Source organism: Coffea eugenioides, chromosome 4, assembly GCF_003713205.1.
Source record: "Coffea eugenioides isolate CCC68of chromosome 4, Ceug_1.0, whole genome shotgun sequence".
NCBI classification, from domain to species: Eukaryota; Viridiplantae; Streptophyta; class Magnoliopsida; order Gentianales; family Rubiaceae; genus Coffea; species Coffea eugenioides.
In genome coordinates this window covers 38,814,048-38,828,930 of record NC_040038.1, presented here as the reverse complement: position 1 = coordinate 38,828,930, position 14,883 = coordinate 38,814,048, and positions in this window count along the sequence as shown.

Here is a 14,883-nt window from a genome sequence, read left to right as displayed (position 1 = left end):
CTTTTGTATCTACATATTTGAATTGTCTACTTTTGATATACCTTTAGAATTTCAATAAGGAATGTGAAATTCACATTCAACAATTGTAATTGACGGGATTATCATTTCTGAGATCCTCACAGTGAAAACATAGAATTTGGAGCTTTATGGACGTAGTATTGAATGAATCAACTTTGTAAATTGTATGATACTACCATCTTTTTAGTTTTTTATGATACTATTATCTTTGTTTACACTACAAGTATTATATTTAATGGAAATGATGACATAGTTTAGGATAGAGTGGCGCAGTTCTTTCTCATGGTAAAAAAAAAAATTAAAAGCAATATTCTTTTTTAGAATTGATAGCTAGAGTACCGTAAGTCCATAACCCCCATGATTTCAAAAACCATGTTGTCTGCCCTTGAAAATATCAAGACTTTCACCTCTAATTTCAAAACAATTATACTCCACCCGAGAAAAAATTGAAGTCCCTAAACAAGTTCTTGTAAAGTAGCTAACAAACTAAACCACATCCTACCACTGATGTAAGACCAATGTATATGATAATCTCATCAAACCATTTAGTCATCATGAAAATTCTTTTTGCATATTTCAAATTGAAACATCTTGCAAACCCAAACAACTGTTGGTGTGTATTTTCTTTGAATTTCTTTTTCTTGTTTTAAAGAAGGAAAGAGTGTTGATTATGCATCTCAATGATTTGATCAATTATAGACATCATAAATAGGAAATATTAATATAATGTCTTTTTCATGTAATTTATGACAAATGTACCATATATTAAGAGTTTGTATCAATCTATCGAATAGGAAAGCAATAGTAAGATATAAAACATTCAACCTTTTATCTAAGTTACATCTTGAAATACATAGTAAACACGAAGAAGATGGCACCTCAAACTCTCAATCTGTAAATTCGTTAACGTACTTTGATCTAGTCAACGCAAACGCAATTTAATACTTGTCATGTGTAGACCTGGCAATTATACCCAAAATCCAATAATCCACCCAACCCACCCACTAATTTGAGAGGTTGGGTTGGGTAAGTTGGGTATTGGGTCAATTTTGGATTGGGTAATAAAAATCCATACATATTTTGGATGGTTTGGGTATTTATGTTGGGTACCCATTACCCAACTTAAATTAAAAAATAAATAAATAAATTAAACACAAAATGCATGATCACGCACGCAGGAGTTGATCTGTTTAGTCAACGACTTCCCCAATATGTGGGGCCCCACAGATCGTATAATCAGGTGTAAGTGTGTAACCCCAGTGCACGAAATCTTGACCATCCAAACAAGATCATATCCGCATGTCGGCTTTTAGTTTTAGCAAGTGGGAATCTCATATGGCTAAAGTCTTGTAACGGCTCGATGGGATGCAACCTAATGACTATTAAATGTTGGTGTTTGTGAGTTGTGTGCACTGGGAACATAAGATCATAACGGTGTCCAATTGCTACACAATACAAATCCAATGGTAGCCCAAGGTGAGATACACGCGCCTTAATGTGTGTATTGTTTAGATGTTTCTAATTTCTCCATTTTACAACAGCTCAGATGTGTTATCATGCATGATTCTTTTGTGTTTGTTTTTTGGGTCAAAATTTCAGTTTATAACTTTCTTTAAAGTGTGATTGGGTCCAAGTACTTTAAACAGTTAGTATGTGTGTGTATTTGTGAAAGTATATTAGTGTGTTTGTATGTGTAAAAATAACAACGTATTTCAAAAGAACTTAAAAAGTGAGTATGTGAAAATATATCTATCTATGTGAAAATGTATTTATGTGTGTGAATTTTTTTTTTGTATGTGAAAATATATTTGAGCGAGTTTATGTATCAAAATCTATTATTTAATATATCGGGTCATATTTGGGTCATGGGTTTGAGATAACCCAATATGACTCAATCCAAAATTAACCCAATCTAAAGTTGGACGGGTTGGGTGTAACCCATTTAAATGAAAACCCAATATCAATTCGCCCAACCTGCCTAATTGCCAGGTATAGTCTTGTGTGTTGAACATTTTGCCAATTGGGGTTAATTTTCCCATTTTGGACTATATATCTTTTCACCATGTGGATATCTCTAATATTTGTGTTTTTATTTTTATTTTTTCCCATTTTTTTGTAACCATTAATTCCCTTCCTTTTTACTTCTTTAATTAGTTTCTTATCTATAGTCAATTTTAACAAATCTATTAACGACCTACCTTATATAAATTTGTATTAATTGTACCTTCTTTATTTTTTAGATTAATCAACTCATATATTTCCTTTTCTAATCAAATTAGTAGAAATATGGATTGTAGGTGTAAAGGTTTTACTTTCACTAACCACAATCATGGCAACACAACTGCATTGTTGCAATAGGAGCTGGCCCATATAGGCCTTCCAAGTAGAACAAAGATAACAACATACGTCCAAGATGCATAGCTGTGTATAGAAATTAACATATTCAAGTACCAAATAAGTGGGAGGGAGGGGGAAGAATTAAGAATGAAAAGACAACCAAAAGAAACTATGCAGCTCTCATCTACCAGACTCTGTTATAGCTATCATAATCTCCATTTTAATGCTAGCAGCATGGTCTATGTATCACAGTAGAGGTCTGTCTTAGTTATTACATAAGAAACATGAACTAGTAGAAAAATGAATAAAAGTAAAGTGTCAGCAGGATAACACCAAGGTTTGTAAAATCGGGATCCTACATAGGATCGATTTTAGTTTCACAGAATCGGATCGTAGGATCGTAAGATCCTACCAAAAGCTCCTAATTGCAATTAAAGGCTGCAATTCTTTGATAAATTACAAATATACCACAAATATTTTCATTTACTTGCAAAATGGAGCTTCGTATTTCACAAATTTACAAAAAAGTGTAGGATCGTACGATCCTACACGATCCTACCGATCCTGCTACGATCCTACACGATCCTACATAGATTAATATGATTTGCGACTCTGAATACGATCCGGATCGATTTTGGTTATCCGGATCGTAGGATCGTCCGATCCTACGATCCGGATCGCGATTTTGACAACTATTCATAACACAATGAATTTTGCAGCATATCAATGTGCCAATCAATGTAGATGTAGATCCATATCCAAGAGTAATATCTCTAGAAACCAATTAAAATTAAATAAATAAACGAAATCAGCAATACTGATAACTTTATGCCAATAAAATCTGTAGTCATTGATACAACAAGTTGTTCCAATAAAAGGAGTATTCTTTTTGCTTTTACACCCCAATTTTTTCTTGTAAATCTATGTATGGAAACTATTATTTCAAAAATGTTATGTTCAATGGGTCATGCACAACTAAAGAATAATGACGAAGTAGGCAAAAGTTTTTCCTTCATGTTTAGGACCAAAAAAAAAATTTAAAAATTGGTTGTAGCGTGTACATATGGTTAGTTGTTTTGAGAAATTATATTTTATTGTATATTCAAAATATTTAAGTTGTAAATTTTCAAAGCCACAAAAAATTTAAAAGGTAAGTCTGATTGTGTGAGTATACATGGGATGCTTTTGCCTTGTTTTAGAATAAAAAATATTTTACATTAAAATTAAGATTCATTAGAGAGAAGAACATGGAAGCTTAAAATCTAGACAAAGAAACTAGAGTTTTGAAAATCGGACCGGATCAACTAATTCAACTGATTAAATCACAAACCAACTATGATGATCCGATTCACTAGTCAACCCAAATAATTATTTGAATCAATTAGACATGATCATAACCGATTGAACCAATCAAAATTCGTTAAAAAACCAAACTTTCAAATTTGTTAATTTTAAAGTCACACAGCTTACATAATAAATAAAAGAATTAAAAAATTGGACGGCATTGAACTGATTTGAACCCTAAATCAAAAGCTCATTCGATTCACTTAATGGTACGTGTTTAAAAACATTAAAAGAAGCCATATTGCCTCATATTGCCATTCACCCCCTTACAAAAACGTGGGTTTTGCATTCTACCCCCCCCTTACAAAAAGTTTCGTCCTCAAAACTTATGTACCTTGATTAAAAGGGGAAAAATCCATTTTTCGTCCTCAAACTTTAAGTCATAGACACATTTCGTCCCTCAACTTTCAGGTGGTACACATTTGGTCTCTGAATTAATTTTTTTTGGACACATTTGGTCAGAAAACGTTAATTTGTCGAAATTGGACGGAGAGGGTCACGTGCCTTGCGCGTGGCCGTTAAGTGATACACAAACCTCAGTCAAACAGTCAAACTCAAACAAAATTTCCCCAATTTCATCTTCCCGTTCCTCGCTCCTCCATTCTACCGCCTTTCAACTACACATTCGAATCTAGAAATCAGTACATTGGAGGTTAACGAATCGCGATTAAAGCCAGCATAGGAGGAGTGATGTCGATTCGGAAGAAAGAATTGAACAATAAGCCGCCGCCAACCTACGGTAAATTTCTAGGGTTTTCACATTAATTGGTCACCAGAATAAATTATGTAAATTTAGCAACTTTTGTGGCTATAATATGTCAATGTGGTCCCTGATATTTGTATTGTGGGTGTATGAGTGAGAATCTGAGTTTGTTTTTTTGTGAAAAAATTAAATATTTTTATTTGGCTTTGTCGGAGCATATATGGTAGAATAATCTGCATGTGGTCCCTATTTTCGATTATGATATTTAAGATGGGTCCAAGCTGTTCGCAATGTTGGTTACATTTTTGCTACTCTGAGTTGCTTTGCCTGATTCATTGATTTGTATGTGAATTTTTTTTTATCAGAACAAGGTTCTACACTTATAACACTAAAGTGTCACCACGGCGGGCTGATCTCGTACACCCCACATCCACATTATGAGGGTGGAGATGTTTGTGTCATTAACTATTTAGAAAGCATAGGTTTAAGTATTTTTGAAATAGATAGACTCACTGAAGCTGGTGGAGTGTACGGACATAAAGTGTACTATGTTTGGGATTGGGAAATCAGCAACTTTATAAGGATAGACAGTAGTAGACAATTAAATGGATATATTAAGACGAATGCTGGTTTGATTACGGAAATTATCCTATATCTTGAGGTCTCATTCCATGAAATCTTAGTTCAACAACTAGACTATGATCCGTATAAAATTAGTGATGATGAAAGAACTGATGGCTGTGGAGTGAATAATACAGCTAATGATGACCATAGAGGGGAAGGAAAAAGCAATGGAGCTGATGGGGAAAAAAACAATGAATGTGATTCAGGGAGTGAAGCTTTCTTCTCTGCAGTGGATTCGGATTATAGTATGAATGATATGACTGATGATGATGATAATGAGTTCCATGAAAATGTAGATGACACTGCAGAATGGTTAGGTGTAGATCACCATAAGACTGATGTGCAAAATAAGACAACCGAAATTGAAAAAGATGACAGTTTGGTGATGCCTGAAGATATAGATGTTGAACCTGATTCTGAATCTGATTTTGAGATTGTCCATGAATCAGATGAAGAAATAAATAGGAGTGAAAATGTTGTGTTCAACCCAAAAGACATGGACAATCCACAGTTGAAATTACAAATGTTATTCAGTAGTATAAAAGAATGCAAATTGGCTGTGACTAATTATAGTATTAGACAAGGTAGGCCATGTAAATTTGTGAAGCAGGATAGATTAAGAGTGAGGGCTAAGTGTAGAAGTGAAGGCTGCCATTGGGAGATTTATGCAAGAAAATTGGCAGATGAGGGTAGTGTGCAAATCAAGACATTTGAGGAAACTCATACATGTGGTTTTACCTATGACAATTCACTAGTAAATTCAGGATGGGTTGGTAGAAAATATACTGAGGAGTTTAGGACTAATCCAAAGGTGAATATGGAGCACTTTAGGAAGACAGTAATGAGGGAAAATAAGTGCTCTTTGTCCAAAAAACAAACATATAGAGCTAGACATAGGGCTTTCAAGATTATTCATGGCAGTGAAAGTGATCAATATGGCAAGTTGGGAGCATACATGAATGAAATTCAGAAATCCAACCCTGGTAGCTCCATTATTTTGAAGACTGTGGATGAATCTACAAGCACACTAACACAACAACAGAGGTTCCAAAGGCTGTATGTGTGTTTCAATGGAGTGAAACAAGGATTTTTAGATGGTTGTAGGCCTTTGATTGGAGTTGATGGCACATTTTTGAAAGGGTCAGTTGGAGGAGTTCTATTGATAGCTGTTGGATTCGATGCTAACAACAACATCTATCCAGTTGCATATGCCATAGCAGAGGGAGAAAACAAAGAATATTGGGCATGGTTCTTTAAATTGCTGAAGGAAGATTTAAAGATAGAGAGGGATTATGAGCTGACAATCATGAGTGACAAGCAAAAAGGCCTAATTCAGGCCTGTGACCTTGTTTTCCCAAATGCAGCTCACAGGTTTTGTGTGAAACACATGCATGCAAACTTTTCAAGTGTTGGATTCAAAGGAGAAGCTCTCAGAAAAGCGTCATGGACTGCTGCAAAGGCAACTACACCAGCTGAATTTTCCAGCAAAATGGAGGAAATGGCAGCAATTGACATTGATGCAGCTAGGTGGTTTGATGATAAACCCCCAGCTCAATAGAGTAGAGCATTTTTTAGCACTTATCCAAAATGTGACATTTTATTGAATAATCTGTGTGAGTGCTTTAACAGCAAAATAGTCGATGCTAGGGAGAAACCAATCATTGAAATGATGGAATTGTTGAGGCTATATCTGATGCAAAGGATGCAGCAAAATAGAGACTTCGCTAGATCAAGATGGAAAGAAAATGTGTACTGTTCTAGGATCGTTGATAGAATACAAAAAAGAATGGAGAAGGCCACCCAATGCTTTCCTTTCAAGTCAAGTGATGATCTGTATGAGGTTTCCTGCCCATATGGTGATCATTATGCTGTCAACATCAAGGAGCAATCTTGTTCATGCAGGAGATGGGAACTGACAGGAATTCCCTATCCCCATGCTATATCTGCACTTTGGAGTGCAAAAAAGGATCCAATCCAGTTTGTTTCCAGCTGGTACACAGTGGAGAAATACTTGAAGTGTTATGATGGCTGTGTGTCTCCAATGAGTGGAGAAAGAAATTGGGAGAACATTGGTGTAAGTGGTCCAAAACCCCCCCTGTACAAGAAAGCAGTTGGAAGGCCAAAGAAACAAAGAAGAAGAAATGCAGATGAAGAGGAGCAAGCAAAGAAAAAGCAGTATACCAAGAAGAAAATGAGTAGAGTTGGACAAATCATCAAGTGCAAATATTGCATGCAAAAAGGCCACAATATCAGGTCTTGCCAGCTTAGGAAGGATGAGCAGAATGCTGCTTCTACTGAAGTAGGTCCAGCAGCCTCCCAAATTCCAGAGAATACTTCTGCAAATGTTGAAGATGACTCCAGAGAATGTAATGAAGCTGAAGTACCACTCACATGTACTCCCCAAATTTGTGAGAACAACTTAGTTGACACGGTAGTTAAGGTAGATATTAGTTTTGCATTTTTCTGATATTACTGTTACTACAATCATTCTTCAACTTATTACTAGTTTGTTTCATTGATTTTGCAGAAAAGAAAGAAGAAAAGAATGGAGGCTGCAATAGGAAAAAAAAAGTAAACGATTTTGCTATTTTGATTATTTCCGCATTTGGTCATCTTCACACATTATGTTTTTGTTGCTTTTGCAGAAAATGAAGGATCAGGGGAAGGAGGATGCAACTACACCAAATGAGGTTGTTGATGGTATTGGCACAGCAGCTGCTCCATCTTCACCAAATTTGTATGAGGTTTTTGGCCTAAGAAGGTCTCAAGTGAAGTATAGACAGCCTTTACACCCAAGAAAAAAAAAGGATGATGTCCCTCTCAAGATAAAGTCTGGACATTTGGATATTGCAGCTGGCAGTGTTGCTGGTTATTCTGGACTGAAGGGGAAAAAATGAAATAGTGTTGCTGATTAGTCTTTTGTTGCTATTTTTTTGTGTCCATGACAATGACACAATGACATGTTAGTCTTTTGTTGCCGTAGACCAGCTTTTGGCAGATGCCTTAGATTAGTCTTTTGTTGGTGATAGACAATGACATGTTAGTCTTTTGTTGCATTAGATTAGCTTTTGGTTTATGTCTATGGTCCACAAACAAGTGGCAAACGTGATGTTAATTTTAGTTGTTGAAATGGAAATGATGATAATTTGTCCACATTGAATGGTTTACAACTGGATCTCTCATTCATTATTGCTGACTTGGTATTCTTCTGGAAACGCAACACAAGTAAATTGCCAAAGTCAAAAGTAAGACATTTTCATTCATTACCAACAATTCGCCCAGTTAAACAAACAAAAGCAAGGCCAATATTGCATTACATATACTACTTCTACAATCTGCCATCTGTCCAGCTATTACTCCAACCTGCATTACTATTACAACAATTCGCCCAGTTAAACAAACAAAAGCAGGGCCAATACTGCATTACATATACTACTTTTACAATCTGCCATCTGCCCAGCTATTATTTCACTCCAACCTGAGCATAAACTTTCCCTCCTTTGTATGTCGACTCTTTCCCCCAACAACTAATACAATAACAAGCATAGCTAACAAGCAGATAATGCAAATTAGAATTTTTTCCCTTTTATGCTTTTTTTCAATTGTTTCCTCCATTCGATTCATCTTTCTCAGCAAACCAGGTATGATGCTCCTTCCTCTTACACAGATTGGTTCATCGAACCATTCAAAATATTTACATCTATCCGGTCTCTGTAATACAATTACATTTGTACAGCATCAGAAATTGAATGAATTTTCACAATTGTCCTCCACAAAATATCCAACAAAATAACAAAAGCTTATCGGCCATCGTGGACAACCATAAAATCTTCTTCCAGGGTTGTCATCCCACCAACAAGTGGTCAATTTTGCTTTTAATCCATACCCACACACGACGCGGCAGCTGCTGGATGAATTCGAGGAGGCTTCCGAGCTTCTGGACCTCATTTTTTAGGGCAATTATACTTGATTCAACTAAGTTCTTACTTGTACAAGCCAATCTAATCAAACACTTTTTCCCACTTGGCTCAATTTAAGCGTAGAATGCAATTTTTTAAGCTAGAATAGAGGAGAGAACTTTTTGTCGTTGGGTAAAATATCAGAATGGAGGAGCGAGGAACGGGAAGATGAAATTGGGGAAATTTGGGAAAAATCCATTTTTCGTCCTCAAACTTTAAGTCATAGACACATTTCGTCCCTCAACTTTTAGGTGGTACACATTTGGTCTCTGAATTAATTTTTTTTGGACACATTTGGTCAGAAAACGTTAATTTGTCGAAATTGGACGGAGAGGGTCACGTGCCTTGCGCGTGGCCGTTAAGTGATACACAAACCTCAGTCAAACAGTCAAAATCAAACAAAATTTCCCCAATTTCATCTTCCCGTTCCTCGCTCCTCCATTCTGATATTTTACCCAACGACAAAAAGTTCTCTCCTCTATTCTAGCTTAAAAAATTGCATTCTACGCTTAAATTGAGCCAAGTGGGGAAAAGTGTTTGATTAGATTGGCTTGTACAAGTAAGAACTTAGTTGAATCAAGTATAATTGCCCTAAAAAATGAGGTCCAGAAGCTCGGAAGCCTCCTCGAATTCATCCAGCAGCTGCCGCGTCTTGTGTGGGTGTGGATTAAAAGCAAAATTGACCACTTGTTGGCGGGATGACAACCCTGGAAGAAGATTTTATGGTTGTCCACGATGGCCGATAAGCTTTTGTTATTTTGTTGGATATTTTGTGGAGGACAATTGTGAAAATTCGTTCAATTTCTGATGCTGTACAAATGTAATTGTATTACAGAGACCGGATAGATGTAAATATTTTGAATGGTTCGATGAACCAATCTGTGTAAGAGGAAGGAGCATCATACCTGGTTTGCTGAGAAAGATGAATCGAATGGAGGAAACAATTGAAAAAAAGCATAAAAGGGAAAAAATTCTGATTTGCATTATCTGCTTGTTAGCTATGCTTGTTATTGTATTAGTTGTTGGGGGAAAGAGTCGACATACAAAGGAGGGAAAGTTTATGCTCAGGTTGGAGTGAAATAATAGCTGGGCAGATGGCAGATTGTAAAAGTAGTATATGTAATGCAGTATTGGCCCTGCTTTTGTTTGTTTAACTGGGCGAATTGTTGTAATAGTAATGCAGGTTGGAGTAATAGCTGGGCAGATGGCAGATTGTAGAAGTAGTATATGTAATGCAATATTGGCCTTGCTTTTGTTTGTTTAACTGGGCGAATTGTTGGTAATGAATGAAAATGTCTTACTTTTGACTTTGGCAATTTACTTGTGTTGCGTTTCCAGAAGAATACCAAGTCAGCAATAATGAATGAGAGATCCAGTTGTAAACCATTCAATGTGGACAAATTATCATCATTTCCATTTCAACAACTAAAATTAACATCACGTTTGCCACTTGTTTGTGGACCATAGACATAAACCAAAAGCTAATCTAATGCAACAAAAGACTAACATGTCATTGTCTATCACCAACAAAAGACTAATCTAAGGCATCTGCCAAAAGCTGGTCTACGGCAACAAAAGACTAACATGTCATTGTGTCATTGTCATGGACACAAAAAAATAGCAACAAAAGACTAATCAGCAACACTATTTCATTTTTCCCCTTCAGTCCAGAATAACCAGCAACACTGCCAGCTGCAATATCCAAATGTCCAGACTTTATCTTGAGAGGGACATCATCCTTTTTTTTTCTTGGGTGTAAAGGCTGTCTATACTTCACTTGAGACCTTCTTAGGCCAAAAACCTCATACAAATTTGGTGAAGATGGAGCAGCTGCTGTGCCAATACCATCAACAACCTCATTTGGTGTAGTTGCATCCTCCTTCCCCTGATCCTTCATTTTCTGCAAAAGCAACAAAAACATAATGTGTGAAGATGACCAAATGCGGAAATAATCAAAATAGCAAAATCGTTTACTTTTTTTTTCCTATTGCAGCCTCCATTCTTTTCTTCTTTCTTTTCTGCAAAATCAATGAAACAAACTAGTAATAAGTTGAAGAATGATTGTAGTAACAGTAATATCAGAAAAATGCAAAACTAATATCTACCTTAACTACCGTGTCAACTAAGTTGTTCTCACAAATTTGGGGAGTACATGTGAGTGGTACTTCAGCTTCATTACATTCTCTGGAGTCATCTTCAACATTTGCAGAAGTATTCTCTGGAATTTGGGAGGCTGCTGGACCTACTTCAGTAGAAGCAGCATTCTGCTCATCCTTCCTAAGCTGGCAAGACCTGATATTGTGGCCTTTTTGCATGCAATATTTGCACTTGATGATTTGTCCAACTCTACTCATTTTCTTCTTGGTATACTGCTTTTTCTTTGCTTGCTCCTCTTCATCTGCATTTCTTCTTCTTTGTTTCTTTGGCCTTCCAACTGCTTTCTTGTACAGGGGGGGTTTTGGACCACTTACACCAATGTTCTCCCAATTTCTTTCTCCACTCATTGGAGACACACAGCCATCATAACACTTCAAGTATTTCTCCACTGTGTACCAGCTGGAAACAAACTGGATTGGATCCTTTTTTGCACTCCAAAGTGCAGATATAGCATGGGGATAGGGAATTCCTGTCAGTTCCCATCTCCTGCATGAACAAGATTGCTCCTTGATGTTGACAGCATAATGATCACCATATGGGCAGGAAACCTCATACAGATCATCACTTGACTTGAAAGGAAAGCATTGGGTGGCCTTCTCCATTCTTTTTTGTATTCTATCAACGATCCTAGAACAGTACACATTTTCTTTCCATCTTGATCTAGCGAAGTCTCTATTTTGCTGCATCCTTTGCATCAGATATAGCCTCAACAATTCCATCATTTCAATGATTGGTTTCTCCCTAGCATCGACTATTTTGCTGTTAAAGCACTCACACAGATTATTCAATAAAATGTCACATTTTGGATAAGTGCTAAAAAATGCTCTACTCTATTGAGCTGGGGGTTTATCATCAAACCACCTAGCTGCATCAATGTCAATTGCTGCCATTTCCTCCATTTTGCTGGAAAATTCAGCTGGTGTAGTTGCCTTTGCAGCAGTCCATGACGCTTTTCTGAGAGCTTCTCCTTTGAATCCAACACTTGAAAAGTTTGCATGCATGTGTTTCACACAAAACCTGTGAGCTGCATTTGGGAAAACAAGGTCACAGGCCTGAATTAGGCCTTTTTGCTTGTCACTCATGATTGTCAGCTCATAATCCCTCTCTATCTTTAAATCTTCCTTCAGCAATTTAAAGAACCATGCCCAATATTCTTTGTTTTCTCCCTCTGCTATGGCATATGCAACTGGATAGATGTTGTTGTTAGCATCGAATCCAACAGCTATCAATAGAACTCCTCCAACTGACCCTTTCAAAAATGTGCCATCAACTCCAATCAAAGGCCTACAACCATCTAAAAATCCTTGTTTCACTCCATTGAAACACACATACAGCCTTTGGAACCTCTGTTGTTGTGTTAGTGTGCTTGTAGATTCATCCACAGTCTTCAAAATAATGGAGCTACCAGGGTTGGATTTCTGAATTTCATTCATGTATGCTCCCAACTTGCCATATTGATCACTTTCACTGCCATGAATAATCTTGAAAGCCCTATGTCTAGCTCTATATGTTTGTTTTTTGGACAAAGAGCACTTATTTTCCCTCATTACTGTCTTCCTAAAGTGCTCCATATTCACCTTTGGATTAGTCCTAAACTCCTCAGTATATTTTCTACCAACCCATCCTGAATTTACTAGTGAATTGTCATAGGTAAAACCACATGTATGAGTTTCCTCAAATGTCTTGATTTGCACACTACCCTCATCTGCCAATTTTCTTGCATAAATCTCCCAATGGCAGCCTTCACTTCTACACTTAGCCCTCACTCTTAATCTATCCTGCTTCACAAATTTACATGGCCTACCTTGTCTAATACTATAATTAGTCACAGCCAATTTGCATTCTTTTATACTACTGAATAACATTTGTAATTTCAACTGTGGATTGTCCATGTCTTTTGGGTTGAACACAACATTTTCACTCCTATTTATTTCTTCATCTGATTCATGGACAATCTCAAAATCAGATTCAGAATCAGGTTCAACATCTATATCTTCAGGCATCACCAAACTGTCATCTTTTTCAATTTCGGTTGTCTTATTTTGCACATCAGTCTTATGGTGATCTACACCTAACCATTCTGCAGTGTCATCTACATTTTCATGGAACTCATTATCATCATCATCAGTCATATCATTCATACTATAATCCGAATCCACTGCAGAGAAGAAAGCTTCACTCCCTGAATCACATTCATTGTTTTTTTCCCCATCAGCTCCATTGCTTTTTCCTTCCCCTCTATGGTCATCATTAGCTGTATTATTCACTCCACAGCCATCAGTTCTTTCATCATCACTAATTTTATACGGATCATAGTCTAGTTGTTGAACTAAGATTTCATGGAATGAGACCTCAAGATATAGGATAATTTCCGTAATCAAACCAGCATTCGTCTTAATATATCCATTTAATTGTCTACTACTGTCTATCCTTATAAAGTTGCTGATTTCCCAATCCCAAACATAGTACACTTTATGTCCGTACACTCCACCAGCTTCAGTGAGTCTATCTATTTCAAAAATACTTAAACCTATGCTTTCTAAATAGTTAATGACACAAACATCTCCACCCTCATAATGTGGATGTGGGGTGTACGAGATCAGCCCGCCGTGGTGACACTTTAGTGTTATAAGTGTAGAACCTTGTTCTGATAAAAAAAAATTCACATACAAATCAATGAATCAGGCAAAGCAACTCAGAGTAGCAAAAATGTAACCAACATTGCGAACAGCTTGGACCCATCTTAAATATCATAATCGAAAATAGGGACCACATGCAGATTATTCTACCATATATGCTCCGACAAAGCCAAATAAAAATATTTAATTTTTTCACAAAAAAACAAACTCAGATTCTCACTCATACACCCACAATACAAATATCAGGGACCACATTGACATATTATAGCCACAAAAGTTGCTAAATTTACATAATTTATTCTGGTGACCAATTAATGTGAAAACCCTAGAAATTTACCGTAGGTTGGCGGCGGCTTATTGTTCAATTCTTTCTTCCGAATCGACATCACTCCTCCTATGCTGGCTTTAATCGCGATTCGTTAACCTCCAATGTACTGATTTCTAGATTCGAATGTGTAGTTGAAAGGCGGTAGAATGGAGGAGCGAGGAACGGGAAGATGAAATTGGGGAAATTTTGTTTGAGTTTGACTGTTTGACTGAGGTTTGTGTATCACTTAACGGCCACGCGCAAGGCACGTGACCCTCTCCGTCCAATTTCGACAAATTAACGTTTTCTGACCAAATGTGTCCAAAAAAAATTAATTCAGAGACCAAATGTGTACCACCTGAAAGTTGAGGGACGAAATGTGTCTATGACTTAAAGTTCGAGGACGAAAAATGGATTTTTCCCGGGGAAATTTTGTTTGATTTTGACTGTTTGACTGAGGTTTGTGTATCACTTAACGGCCACGCGCAAGGCACGTGACCCTCTCCGTCCAATTTCGACAAATTAACGTTTTCTGACCAAATGTGTCCAAAAAAAATTAATTCAGAGACCAAATGTGTACCACCTAAAAGTTGAGGGACGAAATGTGTCTATGACTTAAAGTTTGAGGACGAAAAATGGATTTTTCCCTGATTAAAAGGATAAGGATATTTATTCCGCATGTCTTCCTCTAACTCCCAACGCCCCCTCTTGCAGTGTATGGTTCGTTCATTGCATCTTCATGTTGGGTATGGTTTTTCTTCTTAGAACTTAATTCTTCCCATCTATGATTCTTAA